This window comes from Dendrobates tinctorius, unplaced genomic scaffold (assembly GCF_039654945.1).
Source record: "Dendrobates tinctorius isolate UK_male_01 unplaced genomic scaffold, ASM3965494v1 ptg000046l, whole genome shotgun sequence".
Taxonomy (NCBI): Eukaryota; Metazoa; Chordata; class Amphibia; order Anura; family Dendrobatidae; genus Dendrobates; species Dendrobates tinctorius.
In genome coordinates, this window is record NW_027361714.1 from 9,674,681 (window position 1) to 9,698,808 (window position 24,128).

Genomic DNA, 24,128 nt, shown 5'->3' on the forward strand with positions numbered 1-24,128 from the left:
AATGATTCTGTATGGAGAAATATATGGACCTCATTACTCTGTATAGTGCACTATGCGGTGGCCATAATACTGTATGGAGTTATATACTGTCCGTTTTTGGAGCTATTGGAGAATTTAAAATGGATATCAGTCATGAGATGTAAAAAGTGAAGTATTTTTCATTGTACTATACTGCTATTTCTCTGCCGTATAGGAGCCTCATGAGTTGTGCTATGTGTTAACCCCTTCACGACCTTTGACGCCACGTAGGCGTCATGAAAAGTCGTGCCAGAACGACCCATAACGCCTATGTGGCGTCATGACTTTAAAGCCCCCCTGCGGGTCGGGTGACCTAGGTCACTGAAAGGTCACCCGACCCGCAGATACAGGGGGCTTTGTTCTTCACCACAGGGGGCGTGGCTTCGCCCCCATGTGGCTACGATCGCTCTGATTGGCTGTTAAAGGTGAAACAGCCAATCAGAGCGATAGTAATATTTCATCAATGAAAAATGATGAAATATTACAATCCAGCCATGGCCAATGCTGCTGTAGCATCGGACATGGCTGGAGACACCGATTCCACCCCCCCCACCGGCGATCGCCCCCCCGCAACTGAATGACAGCGGCGATCAGCCACCGCTGTCATCATCTGGCCCCCTCCCATTCCCTCTGCTCCCCGCCAGATTCCGATAACCCCCTCACCCCCTCTCACCTCCCCCGGCACCTTCTAAGTCCCCCTGTCGCTCCCGGTGTCCGGCGGGTCCGGTTCATGGGCGCCGCCATCTTAGAAAATGGCGGGCGCATGCGCAGTGCGCCCGCCCGAATCTGCCGGCTGCAGATTCCATTCTTTCATTTTGATCACTCTCACAGTGATCAAAATGAAAGAAAAAGTAAATAAACCCCCCGATTATCACCCCCATAGGTAGGCACAACTAATAAAATAAAGAAAATATTTTTATTTTTATTTTTCCATTAGGGTTAGGGTTAGGGTTGAAAAGAGGGTTAGGGTTGAAAAGAGGGTTAGGGTTAGGGTTGAAAAGAGGGTTAGGGTTAGGGTTGGAAAGAGGGTTAGGGTTGGAAAGAGGGTTAGGGTTGGAAAGAGGGTTAGGGTTAGGGTTGGAAAGAGGGTTAGGGTTGGAAAGAGGGTTAGGGTTAGGATTGGAAAGAGGGTTAGGGTTGGAAAGAGGGTTAGGGTTGGAAAGAGGGTTAGGGTTGAATTAGGGTTAGGGTTGGAATTAGGGTTAGAATTAGGGTTAGGGTTGGAATTAGGGTTAGCGTTGGAATTAGGGTTAGGCTTGTGGTTAGGGATGTGTTAGGGTTAGGGCTGTGGTTAGGGGTGTGTTGGGGTTAGGGTTGGAGTTAGAATTGAGGGGTTTCCACTGTTTAGGCATATCAGGGGGTCGCCAAACGCGACATGGTGCAACCATTGATTCCAGCCAATTTTGCGTTCAAAAAGTCAAACGGTGCTCCCTCCCTTCCAAGCCCTGACGTGTGCCCAAACAGTGGTTTACCCCAACATATGAGGTATCAGCGTACTCAGGAAAAATTGCACAACAACTTTTGGGGACTAATTTCTCGTGTTACCCTTGGGAAAATAAAAAATTGGGGGCTAAAAAATTATTTTTGTGGAAAAAAATGATTTTTTCATTTTCACGTCTCTGCATTATAAACTTCTGTGAAGCACTTGAGGGTTCAAAGTGCTCACAACACATCTTACATACGTTCCTTGGAAGGTCTAGTTTCCAAAATGGGGTCACTTGTGGGGGGTTTCCACTGTTTAGGCACATCAGAGGCTCTGCAAACATAACATGATGCCCGCAGACCATTCGATCAAGTCGGTATTTCAAAACGTCACTATTTCCCTTCCGAGCCCCGACGTGTGCCCAAACAATGGTCCCTCCCCACATATGGGGTATCAGCGTACTTAGGACAAACTGGACAACAACTTTTGGGGTCCAATTTCTCCTGTTACCCTTGTGAAAATAAAAAATTGAGAGCTAAAAATTCATTTTTTGAGGAAAAAAAAAGATTTTTTATTTTCATGGCTCTGCGTTACAATCTTCTGTGAAGCACTTCGGGGTTCAAGGTGCTCACCACACATCTAGATAAGTTCCTTGGGGGGTCTAGTTTCCAAAATGGGGTCAGTTGTGGGGGGTTTCCACAGTTTAGGTACATCAAGGGCTCTGCAAATGTAACATGATGCCCGCAGACCATTCCATCAAAGTCTGCATACCAAAACATCACTACTTCCCTTCCGAGCCCTGACGTGTGCCCATACAGTGGTCATCCCCCACATATGGGTTATCAGCGTACTCAGGACAAACTAGACAACAACTTTTGGGGTCCAATTTCTCCTGTTACCCTTGTGAAAAAAAAAATTGCGTGCTAAAATTCATTTTTTTTGAGGGAAAAAAATGATTTTTTATTTTCACGGCTCTGCATTATAAACTTCTGTGAAGCACTTGGGGGTTCAAGGTGCTCACCACACATCTAGATAAGTTCCTTGGGGGGTCTAGTTTCCAAAATGGGGTCACTTGTGGGGGGTTTCTACTGTTTAGGCACACAGGGGCTCAGCAAATGTAACATGACGCCCGCAGACCATTCCATCAAAGTCAGCATTTCAAAATGTCACTACTTCCCTGCTGAGCCCCAACGTGTGCCCAAACAGTGGTTCCCCCCCATATATGGGGTACCAGCGTACTCAGGACAAACTGGACAACAACTTTTGGTGTCCAATTTATCCTAGTACCCTTGTGAAAATAAAAAATTGCCAACTAAAAAAAATTTTTTTAGAAAAAAAAAAGATTTTTTATTTTCACTGCTCTGCATTATAAACTTCTGTGAATCACCTGGGGGTTCAAAGTGCTCACTATGCATCTAGATAAGTTCCTTAGGGGGTCTAGTTTCCAAAATGGGGTCATTTGTGGGGGAGCTCCAAAGTTTAGGCACACAGGGGCTCTCCAAACACAACATGGTGTCCGCTAACGATTGGAGCTAATTTTCATTTCAAAAAGTCAAATGGCGCTCATTCCCTTCTGCGCCCTGCCGTGCACCCAAACAGTGCCCCCCCCACATATGGGGTACCAGCATACTCAGGACAATCTGGACAACAACTTTTTTGGTCCAATTTCTCCTGTTACCCTTGTGAAAATAAAAAATAGCGGGCTAAAAAATCATTTTTGAGGAAAAAAAATGATTTTTTATTTTCCCTGCTCTATGTTATAAACTTTTGTGAAGCACTTGGGGGTTCAAAGTGCTCACTACACATCTAGATAAGTTCCTTAAGGGGTCTAGTTTCCAAAATGGTGTCACTTGTGGGGGAGCTCCAATGTTTAGGCACACAGGGGCTCTCCAAATGCGACATGGTGTCCGATAACGATTGGAACTAATTTTCCATTCAAAAAGTCAAATGGCGCTCCTTCCCTTCCGGGCCCTGCCGTGCACCCAAACAGTGGTTTATGACCACATATGAGGTATCAGTGTACTCAGGAGAAATTGCCCAACAAATTTTAGGATCCATTTTATCCTGCTGCCCATGTGAAAATGAAAAAACTGAGGCTAAAAGATAATTTTTGTGAAAAAAAAGTACTTTTTTTTTTTACGGATCAATTTGAGAAGCACCTGGGGGTTCAAAGTGATCACTATGCATCTAGATAAGTTCCTTGGGGGGTCTAGTTTCCAAAATGGGGTCACTTGTGGGGGAGCTCCAGTGTTTAGGCACACAGCGACTCTCCAAACGCGACATGGCAAGCGCTAAATATTCCAGCTTATTTTCCATTCAAAAAGTCAAATGGCGCTCCTTCCCTTCTGAGCCCTGCCGTGCGCCCAAACAGTGGTTTATGACCACATATGATGTATCGGTGCACTCAGGAGAAATTGCCCAACAAATTTTAGGATCCATTTTATCCTGTTGCCCATGTGAAAATGAAAAAATTGATGCTGAAAGAAAATTTTTGTTGGAAAAATTAAAATGTCCTTTTTTCCTTCCATGTTGCTTTAGTTCCTGTGAAACACCTAAAGGGTTAATAATCTTCTTGAATGTAGTTTTGAGTAGCTTGAGGGGTGCAGTTTTTAGAATGGTGTCACGTTTGGGTATTTTCTGCCATATAGACCCCTCAAAGTGACTTCAAATGTGAGGTGGTCCCTAAAAAAATGGTTTTGTAAATTTTGTTGTAAAAATGAGAAATCACTGGTCAACTTTTAACCCTTATAACTTCCTAACAAAAAAATATTTTGCTTCCAAAATTGTGCTGATGTAAAGTAGACATGTGGGAAATGTTATTTAGTAACTATTTTGTGTCACATAACTCTCTAGTTTAACAGAATAAAAATTCAAAATTTGAAAATTGCGAAATTTTCAAAATTTTCGCCAAATTTCTGATTTTTTCACAAATAAACGCAAAAATTATCAATCTAAATTTACCACTAACATGAAGCCCAATGTCACGAAAAAACAATCTCAGAGTCGCTAGGATCCGTTGAAGCGTTCCTGAGTTATTACCTCATAAAGGGACACTGGTCAGAATTGCAAAAAATGGCCAGGTCATTAAGGTCAAAATAGGTTGGGTCATGAAGGGGTTAAAGGGGCGCTCTTTGGCCCAGGGCACATGAAAACCTTGAGGCAGCCCTACCCCCCCACAAATTTAGCCAAATAACCCCCATTTTTCAGTGCGTAACTAGTATTATGAAGTAAATTAAGGTTGAAATGCTTCAGTAATAAGAATTGATGTTTTTGGCATTCAAAAGGGCACTGTAGGTGTGTTTCCTGTCCTCCACTCCCTGCCGACTTTGCTTCCCCATTGACGTTTATTGGGTTTCGTGTTTCAGTCGGCCTTCGACTTTTCACAACAATCGGCCGATTTCGTTCGACCCGACTTTTGCGAAAGGCGGATTTCATGAAGCCCGACTTGACCCGAAAATAGGCAAAGTCGCTCAACTCTAGTCAGAACGCAATACATAAAGTGCATATGCACATATTGATTTCGAACTGTATTTCAAAATGAGACATTTAGCAAACAATTGATGAATTCTTTGAGCCACCCCGCCTTGCCAAGTCATTCTCATATGGGGCAGTCCTACTCTTCATTTTTTATATTCGCTGTGCCACTACGGCCTCCTAACTGTGTTAAAAGCAAGAGCACATTAAATGCAACCTGTACCTGAAGCGTTTCTGAATCACTCCCATGGTGCCAGAAAGGGCGAGCGCAGATAAAGGTTGACCAGGTCCGGACATAGACATTTCAGGTCCAACCTCCACACTGACGAACCAGCAACCACAGATGAAGGGTGAAACAGGCCCAGACACAGGTGCACAATCAAACAGAACCTGAAGCAGGGCAGGGCTGTTGTATGTGTGTATAGCAGCCTAGATCAATCACAATGAATACAGAGAGAATGGTGTGCATAACCCAACACGCACAGCAACAGTGGTAGTCAACCACAACAAATATCAAATAAAAAAGTGCTTTTAATACATTTAAGAGGCTGTAATGGCACAGCTAATAAAAAAAAATGTAGAGCAGGACTGCCCCATATGAGAATGACTTGGCGTGGAGGGGTAGCTCAAAGAATTGATCAATTGTTTACTAAATGTCTCATTTTGAAATACAGTTAGAAATCAATATGTGCATATGCACTTTATGCATTACGTTCTGACCATAGGCAGCGCTGGCTTTTCTCTCTTTTTTATTTAGTGTTTGTCAGTTCCCATATATTGGGCGCCAAATTTACTGCAGGAGGAACGGTCCCATCAGAGTTGATGTGGAAACTCGGATTAGAGGTGCTGCGATGAACAAGATCGGCGAATCAATACAGTACACACACACACACATAGTGTCCAGCATAGGATTCCACTTTAATGGTTTGGCTTATATACACCCCTGTTAGAAAGGGCTTTATACCAACAAGCAACAAACTGTTTTGTGGGATTCAGAGATAGTTGTCAAAGTGTCTGGTTTGATCCATAATCTCAGGGACATGGAATGCGTAGGATGGAGGTGGGGGTTTCTGTGTAAAAATGCTGCGTGATAGATTTAGAGCATAAAATTGGGACTAAGAAGACAGAATGGATCCTGATTTCCCACATAATTATAACCCTTTTAAGGTGATACTAATATTAATGACATATTTATATGATCTTCACTGCTATGAATGTTTGGTATATACTTACCTTATTCAGCTTAGAAAATAATAAAAATAAAAATGTATGTATTGTTAACAGTGGTATTTTTTAGGAATTTAAGGCGTACATAAATAGTTAAAATGAAGGAAGGTTGCACATAATTGGCCAATAACACTTCAAAGAAGCTCCAAATGCAAAAGTAACAGCTTGTAATGATTTGTACTGAGAGAAGGGCTGTATTCACTTGATTCATGTACGCAGCATGAGGTACACTTTATTGAGAAGTTCTGTCTTCATACTCTCTTCCTTTTTTTCTGAGTAAATGGCATATGACATCAGCACATCTGACTGGATAGATAGAAAACGCAGCAGGGTACTCCAGACTAAAACAACGCTCATTAACTAAAGAGCTTGCCTTATGCCTTTCCAGATTCAGTCTGAATGCTTGTCTCACAGTATGAGAAAGGCCAAGGAACAACACTGATAACCACCTCAGCAGTCATCTCGGCTCATGTGCCATGATTGCATTATAGCAAGAAAATATGGCAAGCATTATGCCACAATGTGCAAGCAGTGTTTGTCGTAAAAATGTCAAGCTGTTTTTTTAAAAGTTGCACAAGATCAAGTTAATTTTATTATAACTATAGCTTAATTTATACAAAAGAAGTGTCACAGTTTTGCTCCATTGCTTTTCCTTTACATGTATACAAAGTTACTGTTGATCTTGCCCATGCTGCTACTACTGAGACAATAAGAAAAGACCTCACAGTTCAGTCTCACTTTATTTTATCTTTCTAATTTGTATTTAACCCTGCTGATTCCTTTTTATATACAGATGAAACCAGAAGTTTACATACACTGTGTAACAGACACATCTGCATGTTTTTCTGAATATCCGCCATCCGTTCCATTTTAGGTCAATTAGGATTACCATAATTATTAATATTTGCCAAACGTCAAAATAATGAGATAGAGAATGCTTAAGACATTTTTATTACTTACTGCAAAGTCAAAAGTTTACATACATTTCATTAGTATTTGGTACCATTGTCCTTAAACTGAATGACTTGGGTCAAACGTTTGGGATACCCTTCCACAAGCTTCTCACTATAGTTGGACGGAAATTGGGCCCATTCCTCCTGACAAGACTGGTATAACTGATCCAGGTTGTAGTTCGCCTTGCTCACACATGCCTTTTCAGTTTTGTCCATAAATTTTCAATTGGATTGAGATCAGGGCTTTGTGATGGCCAATCCAAAACAATGACTTTGCTATCCTTAACCCCTTCGTGCCTGAGCCAATTTTAGTTTTTGCGCTTCTGTTTTTCGCTCCCTTTCTTCCCAGAGCCATTACTTTTTTATTTTTTGGTCAATATGCCGTGTGAGGGCTTGTTTTATGCAGGACGAGTTGTACTTTTGAATGACACCATTGATTTTACCATGTCGTGTACTCAAAAACAGGAAAGAAATTCCAAGTGCGGTACAATTGCAAAAAAGTGCAATCCCACAATTGTTTTTTGTTTCTTTTTCACCATGATCACTAAATGCTAAAACTGACCTGCCGTTATGATTCTCCAGGTCATTGCGAGTTCATAGACACAACACATGCCTAGGTTCTTTTTATCTATGTGGTGGAAAAGAATTCCAAACTTTGTTGTGCCAATTTCTGATAATTGTACAGTCTCCATTTTTCATGCTCTCGGGTTGGGTGAGTGCTTATTTTTAGCGCGCTGAGCTGACGTTTTTAATGATACCATTTTGGTGCAGATAGAATCCTTTGATCGCCCATTATTGCATTTTAATGCAATGTTGCGGTGATCAAAAAAATACAATTCTGGCGTTTTGACATTTTTTCTTGCTACGCCATTTACGGATCAGATAAATCCTTTTTTTTATTGATAGATTGGGCAATTCTGAATGCGCGATACCAAATATGTCTATGCTTGATTTTTTTTATTGTTTTTTTTTGAAGGGGGGTGATTTGATCTTTTATATTTTTTTTATTTTTGGCATGCTTCAATAGTCTCAATGAGAGACTAGAAGCTACCAGAACCCGATCGGCTCTGCTACATGTAGGCAATGATCAGATCGCCTATATGTAGCTGAGTTACTCACTTGCTATGAGCGCTGACCACCAGGCGACGCTCACAGCAAGCCTTCAGTGACAACCATAGAGGTCTCTAGGAGGTCTCCAGTTGTCATGCCAACCCCCGGTGACTCGCGGTCACATGACAGGGGTCACTGGTGGGCAGATTTTTGGCTCGATTGCCGGAAGCGCGTGTTAAATGCCGCTGTCAGAGTTTGAAAGCGGCATTTAATGGGTTAATAGCTGCGAGTGGATCGGGATTCCTCCCACGGCTATTCCGGGCATATGTCAGCTGTTCAAAACAGCTTGGGTTGATATGCACATGTCGGACCAAAGCAGGTTCATCTCGGGGACACAGAACCCGTCTACTTCCTGAGCAACATGACGGATGGACATTCCCATCTTGTTTGTACTTTCGTATAATTGTTTGTATAGATGAACGAGGTACCTACAGGTATCTTGAAATTGCACCCAAGGATGAGTCAGACTTTTGCAAGTCCATAATTCTCTTCCTGATATCTTGGCTTATTTCTTGAGACTTTCCCATGTTGCGACACAAAGAAGCAGTGTTTCAGATGTGCATTAAAATACATCAAAAGGTGTATCTCTAATTAACTTAGATGTTCCAAAAAACATATCAGAAGCTTTCAAGCACATGACATCATGATATTGACAGTCCAGAATTATTTAAAAGCATAGTAGTTTCAGTGTACGCAATAAAAATGCCTTTAAATATTCTCTCTCATTATTCTGGCATTTGGCAAATATCAATAATTATGGTGATCCTAATTGACCTAAAACGGGAATTTCTGTATCTGATTTCACATCAGCTATAGAGAAAAACATGCATATGTGTCTTTGTGCATAGTGTATGTAAACTTCTGGTTTCAGCTGTACTGTCATAAATGCCTACATTGAAAAGGTAGAATAATATGTTATGTTTTTCTATTTGGTCACACAAAGCATAACAACTTTTTAAAAATATTTTTTAAAAAAACCCTCTCTTATTTCTACATATTGCCAAGCAATGGTTATGGTTTTTCTTACTATCCCCTTAACCCCTTAACGATAGGAGGTATTTTTGGTCTTGAATTTTCATTTTTTGCCCTCCTTCTTCCTAGAGCCATAACTTTTTTTAATTTTTTGGTCAAAAAGGCATTGTGAGGGCTTGTACTTTTGAATGACATCATTGGTTTTACAATGTCGTGTAATCGAAAACTAGAAAAAAATGTGTGGTGAAATTGCAAAAGCAGTGCAATCCCAAACTTGTTTTTATTTTTATTTTTTTTCACCATGCTCACTAAATGCTAAAACTGACCCATATTATGATTTCCCAGATCATTACGAGTTCATAGACACCAAACATTTCTAGGTTCTTTTTTATCTAAGTGTTAAAAAAATTCCAAACTTTGTTTTAAAAAAAAAGTTAAAAATTGCGCCAATTTCCAAGACCCGTAGCATCTCCATTTTTCATGATCTTGGGTTGGGTGAGGATTTGTTTTTTGTGTGCCGAGCTGATGTTTTTAATGATACCATCTTGGTGTAGATGCAATCTTTTAATTACCCATTTTTTCATTTTAATGTAATGTCACAGCGACCAAAAAATGCAATTCTGGCGTTTTGACTTTTTTCCTCACTATGCCGTTTAGCGATCAGGTTAATCCTTTGTTGTATTGATAGATTGGGCGATTCTGAATGCAGTGTTGCCAAATAAGTGTATGTTTGATTTGGTTTTATTGTTTTATTTTGAATGGGGTGAAAGGGGGGTGATTTGAACGTTTATTTTTTTTATATTTTTAAAAGCTTTTTTTTAACTTTTGGCATGCTTCTGTAGTCTCCATGGAAGACTAGAAGCTGTCATAAGCCGATTGACTCCTCTACATACAGGTGATGATCAGATCATCTGTATGTAGCAGAATTGCTTGCTATGAGCGCTGACCACCGGGTGGTGCTCATAGCAATAAGGCAGTGACAACCATAGATGCCAACCCATCGGTGACCCGTGATCACGTGGCGGGTTCACCAATGGGCGGATTTCCGGCCCGATGGTCGGAAGCGTGAGTTAAATACTGCTGTCAGAGTTTGACAGTGACATTAAATGGGTTAATAGCCACGGGTGGATTGCGATTCCACCCGCAGCTGTTCCAGGCACATGACAGCTGTTTAAAACAGTTGACATGTCCCAGGAAATATGTGGGCTCACCACCGGAGCCCAGATCAAAGGGAGGGAGTCCGACATCGAGATAAATGTACATCCAATGTCGAAAAAGGGTTAATTTAGAACATCCAAATAGTGTGTTCAATGCTGAAAATCACTCATGCTCAAGAGACCAGTCTCTTCACCTAGATCCTCTTGTATTTTGTCAGTGCAGTGATTCCTACTATAGACAACAAAAAGAGACCACTTCCCATCAGTAATGGACACATAATGTGGATATTCTGAAAGTGACTCAAAAGACTATCAAAGGATATCATGTAGAGATGGGTGAATTTAATGAATTCTGAATTTGCAAGACTTGCTGATTTTTTTTATTTAGGATTTGAAGGAAAGCAATTTGTTACAAGTCACAAATACTGCAAAGCCTCAATGTCTCCTTAAGAGATCTGTGTAACCATCTGACATTTCTTAAGGGCCTGTCACACTAAGAGATATCACTAGCAATATCACTATAACTAGTGTCTGATACTTACTTACGACCGGCTCCCCCGCTGGTTATCGCTGATCGCGCGAGAACGTTCAGGACTGTTTCTCGTCGTCAGCTTCCTGCGGCGCTTCCTGCTGTGACGACGAGCGACGCGTGGAGCCGGGCGGGAGGACGCAGGATCGCCTGGTGTGACAGGTAAGTAGCGACCCCGTCCCCAGCGATGTCGCTGGTGAGATCTGCCTATGTGACAGCTCACTAGCGACCACTTAGCGATGTACCAGCGATCCTGACCGTGTTATATCGCTGGTCGGGATCGCTGGTACATCGCTAAGTGTGACAGTACCTTTAGGACTTTACTGAATACCTTAATCCCTTAACGACCACTGATATGCCTTTTAACGACAACAATTAAGGATACTTATAACTCAGCACAGCTTTTTAATGGCACTGAGAAATAAGCGTATGGTGCCCCCAGAGTCAGAATTCTCCAGGGTCTCAGCTACTGGGGGTAGCTGAGACCCCAGAAAACATGATTTGGGTCAGTTTTTACCGACCTAAGTGTTACGATAGCCATTGTTAGGCTGGAGTCACACACAACCATTAAAAAATTGGTCCGATTTTTACGGTACGAAATCGCACAAAGATTTCTTGTCCAGGGATCCGTCTGTCATCCGAATTTCTGGCGATGAACCGATTTTATTCGCATCTAAGCATCAAATTGACATCCAATGCCAATGCCTGATGCTCTTTCCTGTTGACCTGGAGAAGTCTTGCGATTTAATCGCAAGTCACACGTGTGGTGCGTTTTCAATGCGATTTTTAATCGCATCCATAGACTTGCATTGGCGAATCCGATCCGGAAATCGGTGACAATCGCAGCATGCTGCGATTGTCTCGGTCCGAGGAACGGATCCGATAAAAAAACGGATGATGGGAGCAGCACCATAGAATAACATAGGGACGACTGCAATGCGATTTTTATCGCATTGCATTCGTCCGATTTAATCACTAGTGTGACTCCGGCCTTAATGGTAGAACTGCGACCTCAAAAAAAGTCTGATTTTCCATTTAATTTTTCTCTCCTCTGATGTGATCGCATATCAGAGGAGAGAGAAATAGGGTCCCTCGATCCCCCCAGTACCTCTGGTGTCCCTGCAACCTCTATGGTCCCCCGGGCCACCAAAGTCTTCTTAGGGGAGAAAAATGGCGGGCGCATGTGCAGTGCACCCGCTGAGATCTGCCGGCTCGCACCCGGCAACAATAGGAAATTGTTCTTATTGGTTCATTTTGATCACAGTGATAGGGTCTATCACAGTGATCAAAATAAAAAAAATAGTAAATCAAACCCTCCATTATCACCCCCTTAGTTAGGTAAAAATACTAAAATAAAAAAATGTATTTACTTCCATTTTTTCATTAGGGTGAGTTTGGCTAAAGTGAGTTGGGCTAAAGTTAGAGTTAGGGTTGAGCTAAAGTTAGGGTTACGGTTGGGCTAGGGATATTGTTGGGACTAGGGTTATGGTTGGGGCTAGGGTTAGGGTTAAAGTTAGGGTTGGGCTATGGTTAGGGTTGTGGTTATGGGTGGGATTACAGTTAGGGTTGGGATTAGGGGTGTTTTAGGGTTAGGTTTGTGGTTAGGGTTATGGTTAGGGTTGGGATTAGGGTTAAAGGTGTGTTGGGGTTAGGGTTGAGGTTAGGGCCTTTAAAAAGTCAAATGGTGCTCCCATTCTTCTGAGTCCTGCCTTGCACCCAAACAGTGGCTTTCCCCTACATATGGAGTATTGGCATACTCAGGAGAAATTGCACAACAAACTTTATGATCCATTTTCTCCTGATACCCTTGTGAAAATAAAAAAATGGTTGCAAAGTAAATATTTTGTGAAAAAAGTAAAAATGTTCATTTTTCCTTCCACATTGCTTTAGCTCTCGGAAAGCACCTGAAGGGTTAATAAACGTATTGAATGTGGTTTTGCGTACCTTGAGGGGTGCAGTTTTTAGAATGGTGTCACTTTGGGGGTATTTTTTGTTACATTGGCCCCCCAAACTCACTTACAAAAGGTTTGGTAACTTTTGTTGGTAAAATGAGAAATCGCTGGTCAACTTTTAACCCTTATAACATTCTAACAAAAAAAATTATGTTTGCAAAATTGTGCTGATGTAAAGTAGACATGTGGGAAATGTTATGTATTAACAATTTGTGTGACACTACTCTCTGATTTAAGTGTACAAAAATTAAAGTTTGAAAATTGCGAAATTTTCAAAATTTTTGCCAAATTTCCGTTTTTTTCATAAATAAACACAATTTATATCGCAGAAATTTTACCACTAGCATGAAGATAAATCTTAGAGTCAGCAGGATCCGTTGAAGCATTCCAGAGCTATAACCTCATAAATTAAAAGTGGTCAGAATTGTAAAAATTGGCTTGGTCATTAAGTACCAAATTGGCTCTGTCACTCAAGGGTGATTATTATTATTATTTATTTATATAGCACAATTAAAAAGCTTGTTAACACAAACACAACCATAATAATGTCAACGTGACCTCAACTTATATGGCTATGAGTGTGCAGATGCTACTGAATAGTATTCAGCAGCCTGTTTTAAAACACAAAACACTCACAAACGTTATAAGCTATTTAAAGTGTAAAAATGGATAAAAAATTATCTCTGTTTGGGAACAGATGACTGCCATGCTGGTATTTTTACATATGAGGTGTACACAGAATAAGCCTTTTGACAAACAATGGTCTAACATTTTCTCTGTTCGGTCAACAGAAACAGGTTTGTTGTTTAATCAATTGATGGCTTTTTAACAAGCCATCTAAAAATTATCCCTTTTTTGGGAGCAGCAATAGATTTGGTGTTTGGAAAGAGAAGAAACAATTTATTTTTAGCAAGCTATTTAGAAGGTACCCCATCTTTTTGGAAGCAGCAATAGGCCTGCTATTTGGAGTGTAAAAAGCAATGTTTTCGTAAAGGGAGCATATAACATCATAGGAATTTAGCATTAGAGACTGCAAAAAATATAGAGCACAATGCGCAGGCAAACAAATGCTATGGCAGATCAAGTCATTGGCATTAGCTGTAGGTGAATGAAAATTGATATTGATCAAAGTGTGAGCAGGGATGCAGTAATGGACTGGAAGCAGAGCAAGAGTTAACATGGGATTTATTTTAGCAGTGGATACTCCATGCAGGTAGGAAAGGGACAAAACTGATTTGGGCAGGAAATGTTAGCGTGCAATGAAATGGGTGATGGCAATTTAAAGTGGAAGCTCAGTAATGTAACACTTATCAGATTGTAAAATTCTGGATTCAAGCAGTGGCACCAAGGCAAGGGGTCCAGAGTCATCCTGGGGAAGATGGCGCCCCGAGTCCTGGCAGCGAGGGTGAATCCTCGTTGTCCCGACGGGGTCCTGGCGGGGACGGCAAATCATCATTGTCCTTACAGGGGTCCTGGGTCCAGGAGAAGAAGCCGAGGTATAGTCACAGTCTCTAACACTGCCAGAGTATGCTGTTACTTGGCAGATGCAAGCAGGTGTATCAGGATTCAGTTCACAGCGGGTCACATGGCTTTCCGGTTGCAGCACACGCGCGTCTATGTCCTGATAAAGAAATTTGTCACTCATGGTCCCTGGTGTCAGCGTACACTTCGCTGATCTCCGCCAGTAGTCTCTGAGCGAGGGCCTGAGTATCCTAAGGCTTGGGTCTGCTCCGCCTTGTTGCACAAAGGATGGAGCCCTGACTATGTCTTCCTTCGCGCTGCACGTTTCCGAGAAGTCTGCCCCACTTCCCGTGTGCTGCAGCTCCTTTTGTGTAGCTGCGTCCCATAACACTGGGTGCAAAGGTCAGTTCGGGGTTTCTTTCCTTCCCCCGTGCAACTTGGTTGCAGCATCTGACGAGCTGAGCGGTTCACTGGCAGTACAGCTCATCAGACACTGCCAAAGGAGGAAAATGAAAGAGGAGGAGGGAGATGGGGGAAGTCAAAGCTAAAGCTGTTCAATGCGCAGGTCCAAGATTCCCAGCCCCGCAGCATGAATACTTCATAACACACTGTGGGGTGGGATCAGGGGACTCCAAAACAAGCAGGCTTCATAGCCTGATGTCAGTTCCCGGGCAGCGCGCACTGCGTATGCCCGAGAACTGTTGGAACAACGCAGACGCCCTCCGCCATCCAACACAGGAAGAGGTGGTGCTGGGACTCTACAGGGGGTTGATGGACAGCTGGGAGGCGGCTTAAACAGAGGGACACACCATACCTCTTTGTCTGATTCCAGGTATGAGGACCTAGTTATAAAAGTCAATATTTCGCCATTAATGGGGGTCAGAAACAGAAGAGCCATTTTCACAGAATGCAGCCTTAGTGCTGCTGAAGGTGGCTATTTTAGTTAAAAACACCCTGGGGGGGGTGACATGTTCCCTTTAATTTACTAAAGCTAATTGAAAAAAGAAAGCTAAGCGCTTATTTGTTACTATTGGCAACAATGTCAGTTTTTAGACGCTTGATAAATTGGGCGTTTTGTGTTTAATTTCTTTTTCTTTGAGAAATATTGTGTTTGCTTCTGCACTAATGGTTTTACTTACAAGCAGAACATCACAATACAAATGCACTATCAGGATGCAGTCGACACCAATGATGAAGGTGGGGCAGCGCAGCAGCAAAATACTTATGAAGCAATCACTCGCAAATCTACAATATCTGGAGGGGGTAGTTGCCTAGTGTTATAAATGCACACAGGTAAGGCTTGTATAGGGCACCAATCACACAGGTAGGTGTGGTGTAGTGTCTGGCTTACTCATGATTTTAAAACAGACGAAATGCATAGTACTATATAGGTAAACTCCACAAGAACAAAATCTCCTATTTACTCAGCCAACATTATTGGGCCTACCTGCAAACTGCATAAAAATAGATAAATCTGTAATAAAATTATAAAAAACATAAATAAATGAGGTATTGTTCGATATTTTGGGCAAAATATGCAAATTCACAACCCATGTCAAAAATCCTTACTGTCTATGTTAAAGATAAATTAAACCCCTAGTACTGTATGAAAGTACATAAATTCCAAAAATATCACAAAAAAGAGGGACAACTGTATTCCACCCAATTCCTGCACAAACAAGCGGACTCATTGGGGAAAGAGGAAAGAGTTGCTGCAATACACAGTTCTACTTTCACAGCGATTGCCTAGGCACAGATCCTGTGCCCTTTATCACCTTAAAGTAAGGTGTGGTAATAATAAAAATAATAATAAATTTTATTTCTATAGTGCTGACATATTCCGCAGCACTTTACATTTCAGAGGGGACTTGTACAGACAATATACATTACAGCATAACAATAATCACATAGATCATAACAGATACCAAGAGGAATGAGGGCCCTGCTCGCAAGCTTACAATCTATGAGGAAAAAAGGGGAGACACGAAAGGTGGGTGGTAACAGTTGCCCTGATTGTATGGACCAGCCATAATGTTAAGTGTGTAACAGTACGGATGCAGAAGGCTAATGGATGCATAAAGCATGTGGGAACATGATGCGGGGAACCTGGTTATGGCAAAAAAAAAAAAAAACTTTTGGCTGTGCCACACAGGGATAGATTAGGTTAATATGTTGAGGCGATAGGCCAGTCTGAATAAATGCGTTTTCAGGACACCCTTAAAATTGTGGGGATTGGGGACTAATCGCATTGACCTGGGAAGTGCATTCCAAAGAATTGGCGCAGCACGTGTATAGTCTTGAAGACGGGAGTGGGAGGTTCTGATTATTGAGGATGCTAACCTCAGGTCATCAGCAGAACGGAGGGCACAGGTAGGATGGTATACTGAAACAAGGGAGGAGATGTAGGGTGGTGCTGAGCCATGGAGGGCTTTGTGGGTGAGGGTAATAAGTTTGTACTGGATTCTGGAGTGAATGGGTAGCCACTGTCATGACTGGCACAAGGTAGAGGCATCGGTGTAACGATTGGCGAGGAATATGATCCTGGCAGAGCTGCATTCAAGACAGATTGGAGGGGGGAGAGTTTGGTAAGAGGGAGACCGAATAGAAGGGAGTTACAATAGTCGAGACGAGAATGAATAAGAGAAACAGTAAGAGTTTTTGCAGAGTCAAAAGTAAGAAAAGGTCGAATTCTAGAAATGTTTTTGAGGTGCAGATAACAAGAGCGAGCGTGTGATCGGATGTGGGGGACAAAGGAAAGCTCAGAGTCAAGTATGACCCCAAGACAGCGGGCATGTTGCTGGGGAGTAATAGTAGAACCACACACGGAAATGGCAATGTCAGGTATAGGTACATTAGTAGCGGGAGGAAACACAAGGAGTTCAGTCTTTGACAGGTCCAGTTTCAGATATAGTGAGGACATGATGTTAGACACAGCGTTTAGACAATTCCCGGTGTTTTCTAGAAAGGCTGACGTGATGTCAGGAGAAGAAGCGTATAATTGGGTGTCGTCAACATAGAGATGGTACTGGAAACCAAATCTTCTGATTTTTTGACCAATAGGGGCAGTATACAAAGAGAAGAGGAGGGGGCCTAGGACTGATCCTTGAGGAACCCCAACAGTAAGGGCAAGATGAGAGTAGGAGGAGCCAGCAAAAGATAAAGTAAAGGAGCGGTCAGAGAGATAGGAGGAGAACCAGGAGAGAACGGTGTCCTTGAGGCCAATGGATCTGTTCTGTAGCTGGCATGGTTGAGGTTTCCCAGGTGGAGTCGAATTTAACCGTAGGCTCCACTCCTGGTGGTGCCCTTCTGGACATTCCTTTAAGGTTCAGCTTTGCAACCATACTGCCCACGTAAAACAAACACTTTGCCTTCATGAACGCTGTTTGGAGGGTCATGACTCGTGGTAATAACGCCGCCCAATCAGTTAACCTGCTAGAGAGATCCTTCGTTGCTCCCAAGCATGACATCACACTCCCTAGGAGGAAGGTAATGCCACTGTGGCGACCGTACTCCTGGGGGCGACACAAGTGCACTGATGCCCAGCCACTGCTCGATGAATCTGCTGGTACATTGACCCAGACCACTACATTCCCTCGCACGCTACACAGCCTGAATCTGACCCTGATGAAACTCAGGTTACCCTTCCCATATACAGTTCCATCTTACACGGTGACAAAAAGGAAGCTGCAGATGAAAGTGCAGGTTCGGCCCACCCGCCATCAGACACACCACCGTACTATCAGGGGCCCTGTGCCAGTGCCGTCGCCAACGAGTGGGCCCCCCCGCTTGCTCAGGATCACAGCACTTGCAAGGTTGAAATACTGTGCAGTGAGATGGAAGATGGGGACGACGAGGAGTCCAGACTAGTACAGGGATTCCCTAGCGAGGAGACTTATTTGATTGTTTTCAATGTTGGGACAGCAATTTTTGGGGAGCACTATACTCTGGAGAATGATAGATGGGGCCCACCATACACTGGAACATTCCAAAGGTGGACATCAGACACTGGAGCATCATTTACAGGGCCCATTATACACTAGAGCATTAGAAATGGGGCCCATTATGTTTGGAGCATTATTTGGGCCCATAAGACAGTGGAGCTTCATCCATGGGGACCAACATATACTGTAGCATTATGTGGAGCTCATCATATACTGTTTCAAACATTATATGGGACCAATGATTCTGTATGGAGAAATAGATGGGCCTCGTCATGAGATGTAAAAAGTGAAGTATTTTTCATTGTACTATACCGCTATTTCTCTGCCGTATCGGAGCATGATGAGTTGTGGTATGTGTTAAAGGGGCGCTCTTTCGCCCAGGGCACATGAAAACCTGGAGCCAGCCCTACCCCCCCACAACTTTAGCCAAATAACCCCCATTTTTCAGTGCGTAACTTGTATTATGAAGTTAATTAAGGTTGACAAGCTTAAGTAAGAAGAATTGATGCTTTTGGCATTCAAATGAGCACTGTAGGTGTGTTTCCTGTCCTCCTCTCACTGCCGACTTTTATTCCCCATTGACTTACATTGGGTTTCGTGTTTCGGGACGACCCCGACTTTTCCCTATAATCGGCCGATCTTGCTCGACCCGACTTTTGGAAAAGTCGGGTTTCACGAAACGAAACTTGACCCTAAAAAACCAAAAGTCGCTCAACTCTACATTAGAGACTTTAGTGAGGGCAGTTTCAGTAGAATGTAAAGAGCGGAAACCGGATTGGAGAGGGTCGAGAAGAGAGTTTTCTGAGAGATAGCGGATAAGACGGGAGTGGACCAGGCGTTCCAGGAGTTTAGAGATGAAGGGAAGATTAGAAACAGGTCTATAGTTAGCGGCACAGTTTTGGTCGAGGGATGGTTTTTTAAGTAGTGGATGTATGATGGCATGCTTAAATGAGGAGGGAAAAATACCAGAAGAGAGAGAGGTTAAATATTTTAGTTAGGTGAGGGTGACAGCAGGGGAAAGGGTCTGGAGTAGATGTGACGGAAATGGGTCACTGGTGCAAGTGGTTGGGCGAGAAGATGCAAGGAGCCTGCTTACTTCTTCTTCTGTGACTGGTTCAAAGTCAGAGAGTGAGCTAGATGCAGTGGGGGAGGGAGGACAGTGCATGGTATGAGGTGATTGGGAGATAATTTCCTGTCAGATCTGGTCAATTTATACTTTGAAGTAATTGGCCAGATCGTCAGCTCGAAGCTCCGTGGTAGGGGCCTGCACTCTTGGGTTGAGTAGAGAATGAAAAGTGTCAAAGAGACGTTTAGGGTTATTGGACAGTGAGGTGATGAGGGTGTTGAAATAGGTTTGTTTTGAGAGGTGAAGGGCAGTGTTGTATGTTCGAAGCATAAACTTATAATGGATGAAATCTTCGGGTGGTATTTTGATTACCTTTCATTTATGACAAACAGTACATGCTTCATTTCATAAAGGGGTTAAAGCAATTACACATTAGCTTGCATATTAGGGTAGGTGCACATGGTCAGTAATTGGCAGCGCTTTGGATGCAGCACATGTCCGCTACGTCCAAATTGCTGCCGGCATTTGAATACATGAGATTCGGCATGTGTTCACTGAGCCATGCAAATTCACCGCATCCAATATGTTGTACGGGTGCTATTTATCCTGCAGAGCCTCACATCTCCACAAGATAAATAGACATGCTGCAGTCTGGAAAGATGCGCCGCATGTCCGTCTCTGCAGGGAAGCTGTGGATGTCGGTACACGCATAGTGGACATGGGATTTCTTGAAATCCCATCCACTATGCTGTAACATCTGGACGCTGTGGGTTGAACTCTGTGGAGGTACACAGTGTCCAACCCGCAGTGTTTACTGACCATTTGCACCTACCCATAAGGGGGCTTTACACATAGCGATATCGCTAGCAATATCACTAAAGCACCACCGATTTTGTGACGCAGCAGCGATGTTGCTAGCGATATCGCTATGTGTGATACTTACCTCCGACCGGCTCCCCCTCTGTCTGTCGCTGATCGCGTGAGATCATGCAGGTCCATTTCTCGTCAGGCGCTTCCTGCTGGGCTTCCTGCTAGCACCGACGAGCGACACGTGGACGCGGGTGGAGGACGCCATCATCGCCACGTCTGACAGGTAAGTAACGACTGCTGCGTCGCTACATCGCAAGTGAGATCTGCCTGTTTGGCAGCTCACTAGCGACCATGTAGCGATGCACCAGCGATCCTGACTGGGTCGTATCGTGGTCGGGATCGCTGGTGCATCGCTAAATGTAAAGGGGCCTTTATTCTATCCATATTTGGTTTCTTGACAATGAACATTTAAAAATTATTTGTTTTTAAATCCACAAGTCCCTAAACCATATACTTAAAAGCCAATAAAAATATCCTAAAATCGTCAGATAATGAATCGGATTCTAATATAGCAACTATAGTAAGAATGAAAGAGACTTACCGTATTTTTCGGATTATAAGACGCACTTTTTCCCCCACATTTGGGGAGGAAATGGGGGTGCATCTTATAATTCGAATATACCTTACCAGCCACGGTGGAGCAGGGTCCCAAGGTCGATGCTGGAGGAGGCAAGAGTGGTGCATTATTGCAGGCTACAGGCTGGGATGAGGGGGTTTTTGGAGGTGTGACACTGCGGGTGTTCGGTGGTGCTGGGGCTCCACCGACATTTTGTGAAAACCCGGGACCCCCGCACTTACATTGCGGTGGACTCCGGGAAAATGACTGCCAGGAGCAGGACATGCACAGATGGAAATCTCGGAACCAAGATCTCGGGAGATGAGATCTCAGCACCAAGATCTCCATCTGTGCATGCACCACCCCCAGAATCCATTTTTCCAGAGTCCACTGCAAAGTAAACCATGGAAGTACAGGGGCTCCGGGCTTTCACAAAATGTCGGCGGAGCCTCTGCACCATCCAACACCCACAGCGTCGCACATCTGAACACCCCTTTCTCCCAATCTGGGGTCCACAGCATTACCCTCACCAGCAGCGACCCTGGGACCCTGCTTCACCGCAGCCACACCCCCGGTAAGCATTAAGACCCATGGATTGTAAGACGCACCACCATTTTATTAAAAAAAAGTTTTTTTCCCTATTTATCTCCTCAAAATTTGGGGTCCATCCGGTGTGTTTTATAAAACGCAAAATAAGGTACCCAGCTATTGTTTTAAAGTCTATCTAATTAGTTGTGGACCCTGTATCTAAACTGTAAAACCGAATGGTCAAGGTCAAGCGCTATGATATAACTATATGATTTCCATAACATAAAGTCTCTTCAAGATTCATCCTAACGCTATGCTTCAGAATGAGAATTCTTCTGCCTTTAGTTTTATATTTTAACCAAGTATTATCTTTTACTTGATCATTACACTGATTTGCTGAAGAGAGTTAAAAATAATCAAAGTATAGTTATTGATGTGCTTTAATACAAATAAAGATGATTTTTCTTGACCTTTTTCAGAAATCACCGGCTAAATGTAACCCCTTTTATTATGTTATCCGCAATCGTTCAATTTCTTTTTTTTTTTTACACATTATTGATGGTGGTTAAGTGGATAAGAGAATTATTTCTAAGTGCAAAAAACTGTATTATAATATATGTCATAATGATAAATACAACTATTTAACGGCTAAAGACTTCCCTAAAGATATTCCTTTATAATACTGCTTCTCAAACCGTGAGGCTGCCATTACCAGTGAGGTGCCCCCTAGATATCGGTGAGGCTCAGCTAGTGAGGTCATTTTCATAGAAATGATCATATGCTGTCCTATGGCTACAGTAATATGGTTTATCAATATAATTGATTAATTCTCTGCCATGTGGTACTGTGTTCAGGAAATGAAAATAAGTGAAATTGAGAGTTATTTTTACTTAGTGCATGGACTATTACTGTATATGATAAAGCACAGACATTGTTGTGATGCCCCTGTAGAAAAGTTTAAGAAGCTCTGCTTTTAGACTAATGAATCTAAGGTGACATTCACAAACACAAGTAAAATATTTTCAATGTCAGTGTTTCACAAGTCTGCACATTTTATGTCACATTGCATTTCTTTGGCAATTGAATTAATGTATCAATGTAATTCAGAAGGAATTTCATTTTTAATAGTTTAGAAGCAATGTTACTTGATGGTAATTTATTTCATCAAGCTATTGGTGTAGTGTTCCATAAGATTCTATCATTACTTTATTGATCGAGTACGATCGCAACATTCAGCAGGGAGGCAGGGGGACGGGAGCTCCTTCTAGCTTCAAAGTGGCTTCCCTCCGACGTCATTGCAGGGGCCCGATCGTTGCCATGGTGACCTGTGGTTGTCATGAGTTTTCACCCACACATGGGACATTGACACACTCAGGAGAAATTGCACAACAATTTTTGGGGTCCATTTTCTCCTGATACCTTTGTTAAAATAAAAAATTGGTGCTAAAAGATGTTTTTTCTGGAAAAAATGTGATTTTTAATTTTCATGGCTCTACCTACTAAACTTACATGAAGCACTTGAGATTTCAGGGTGCTCAACAAACATCTAGATAAGTCCCTCCCTTGAGGGGTCTAGTTTCCAAAATGGGGTTAGTTGTGGCGGGTTTCCACTGTTTAGGCACATCAGGGGCTCTCCAAATTTGACACGACGTCCTCTCTCGATTCCAGTCAATTTTTACGTTCAAAACCTCAAATGGTGCTCCTTCCTTTCCAAGCCTTGCCATGCACCTAAAAGAGTGGTCTTCCTTCACACATGGGGTATCAGCATATTCAGGAGAAATTGCACAACAAATATTATGGTTCATTTTCTCCTGATACCCTTGAGAAAATAAAAAAAATGTGTCCGAAGTAAAATATTTGTGACAAAAAGTTACATGTTTATTTTTTCCTTCCACATTGCTTCAGTTCTCGTGAAGAACCTGAAGGGTTAATTAACTTCTTGAATGTGGTTTTGAGTACCTTGAGGAGTGCAGTTTTTTGCATGTTGTCACTTTTGGGTATTTGCTTTCATATAGGCTCCTCAAGTCACTTCAAATGTGAGGTGATCCCTAAAAAAATGGTTTTGTAATTTTTGTTGGAAAAAGGAAAAATCGCTGGTCAACTTTTAATCCTTGTAACATCCTAACAAAAAAATGATGTATCCAACATTGTGCTGATGTAAAGTAGACATGTGGGAAATGTTTTTTATTAACTATTTTGTGTGACATAATGCTTCCTGTTGAATGTAAGCCCGAAAGGGCAGGGTCCTCTCTCCCCTCTATATCAGTCTGTGATTGTTTGTTTACTGGGATATCTGTACTTTGTATGTAACCCTTCTCATGTATGGCACCATGGAACCAATGGTGCTTATACATAGATAATAATAATAATGATTTAGGGGCATAAAAATGAAAAGATTGAAAATTGTGACATTTTCAAAATTTTTGGCAAATTTACATTTTGTTCACATATCTAAGAAATTTGACCACTATCATAAAGTACAACATGTCATGAAAAAAAACAGTCTCAGAATCACTAGGATCCATTGAAGTGCTCCAGAATTATAACTATAAAAAGTGACAGTGGTCAGATTTCAAAATTAAGGCCTGGTCATTAACCTACAAAGCGGCTTGGCTCTTAAGGTGTTAAGGACTGGTGAGCTGATGTTTTTATTCTTTCTATCTACTTTACCAAGTGCAGTTTGGTGCATGACCCTTCCATCCAATCAAACACATAACTTTGCTCAGCCAGGCAATAAGTCTTGATTCCTGAAAGAACCATCCCTTGAGATATCTTTGCTAAAGTTAACATGTTGTAAGCAATTTTGGGGTGAAAATTGTTCAAAACATAATTGTAGAATATTTGATAGTACTAAAAAAGTAAATTTACAGAGAGATTTGGAACACCTCGAG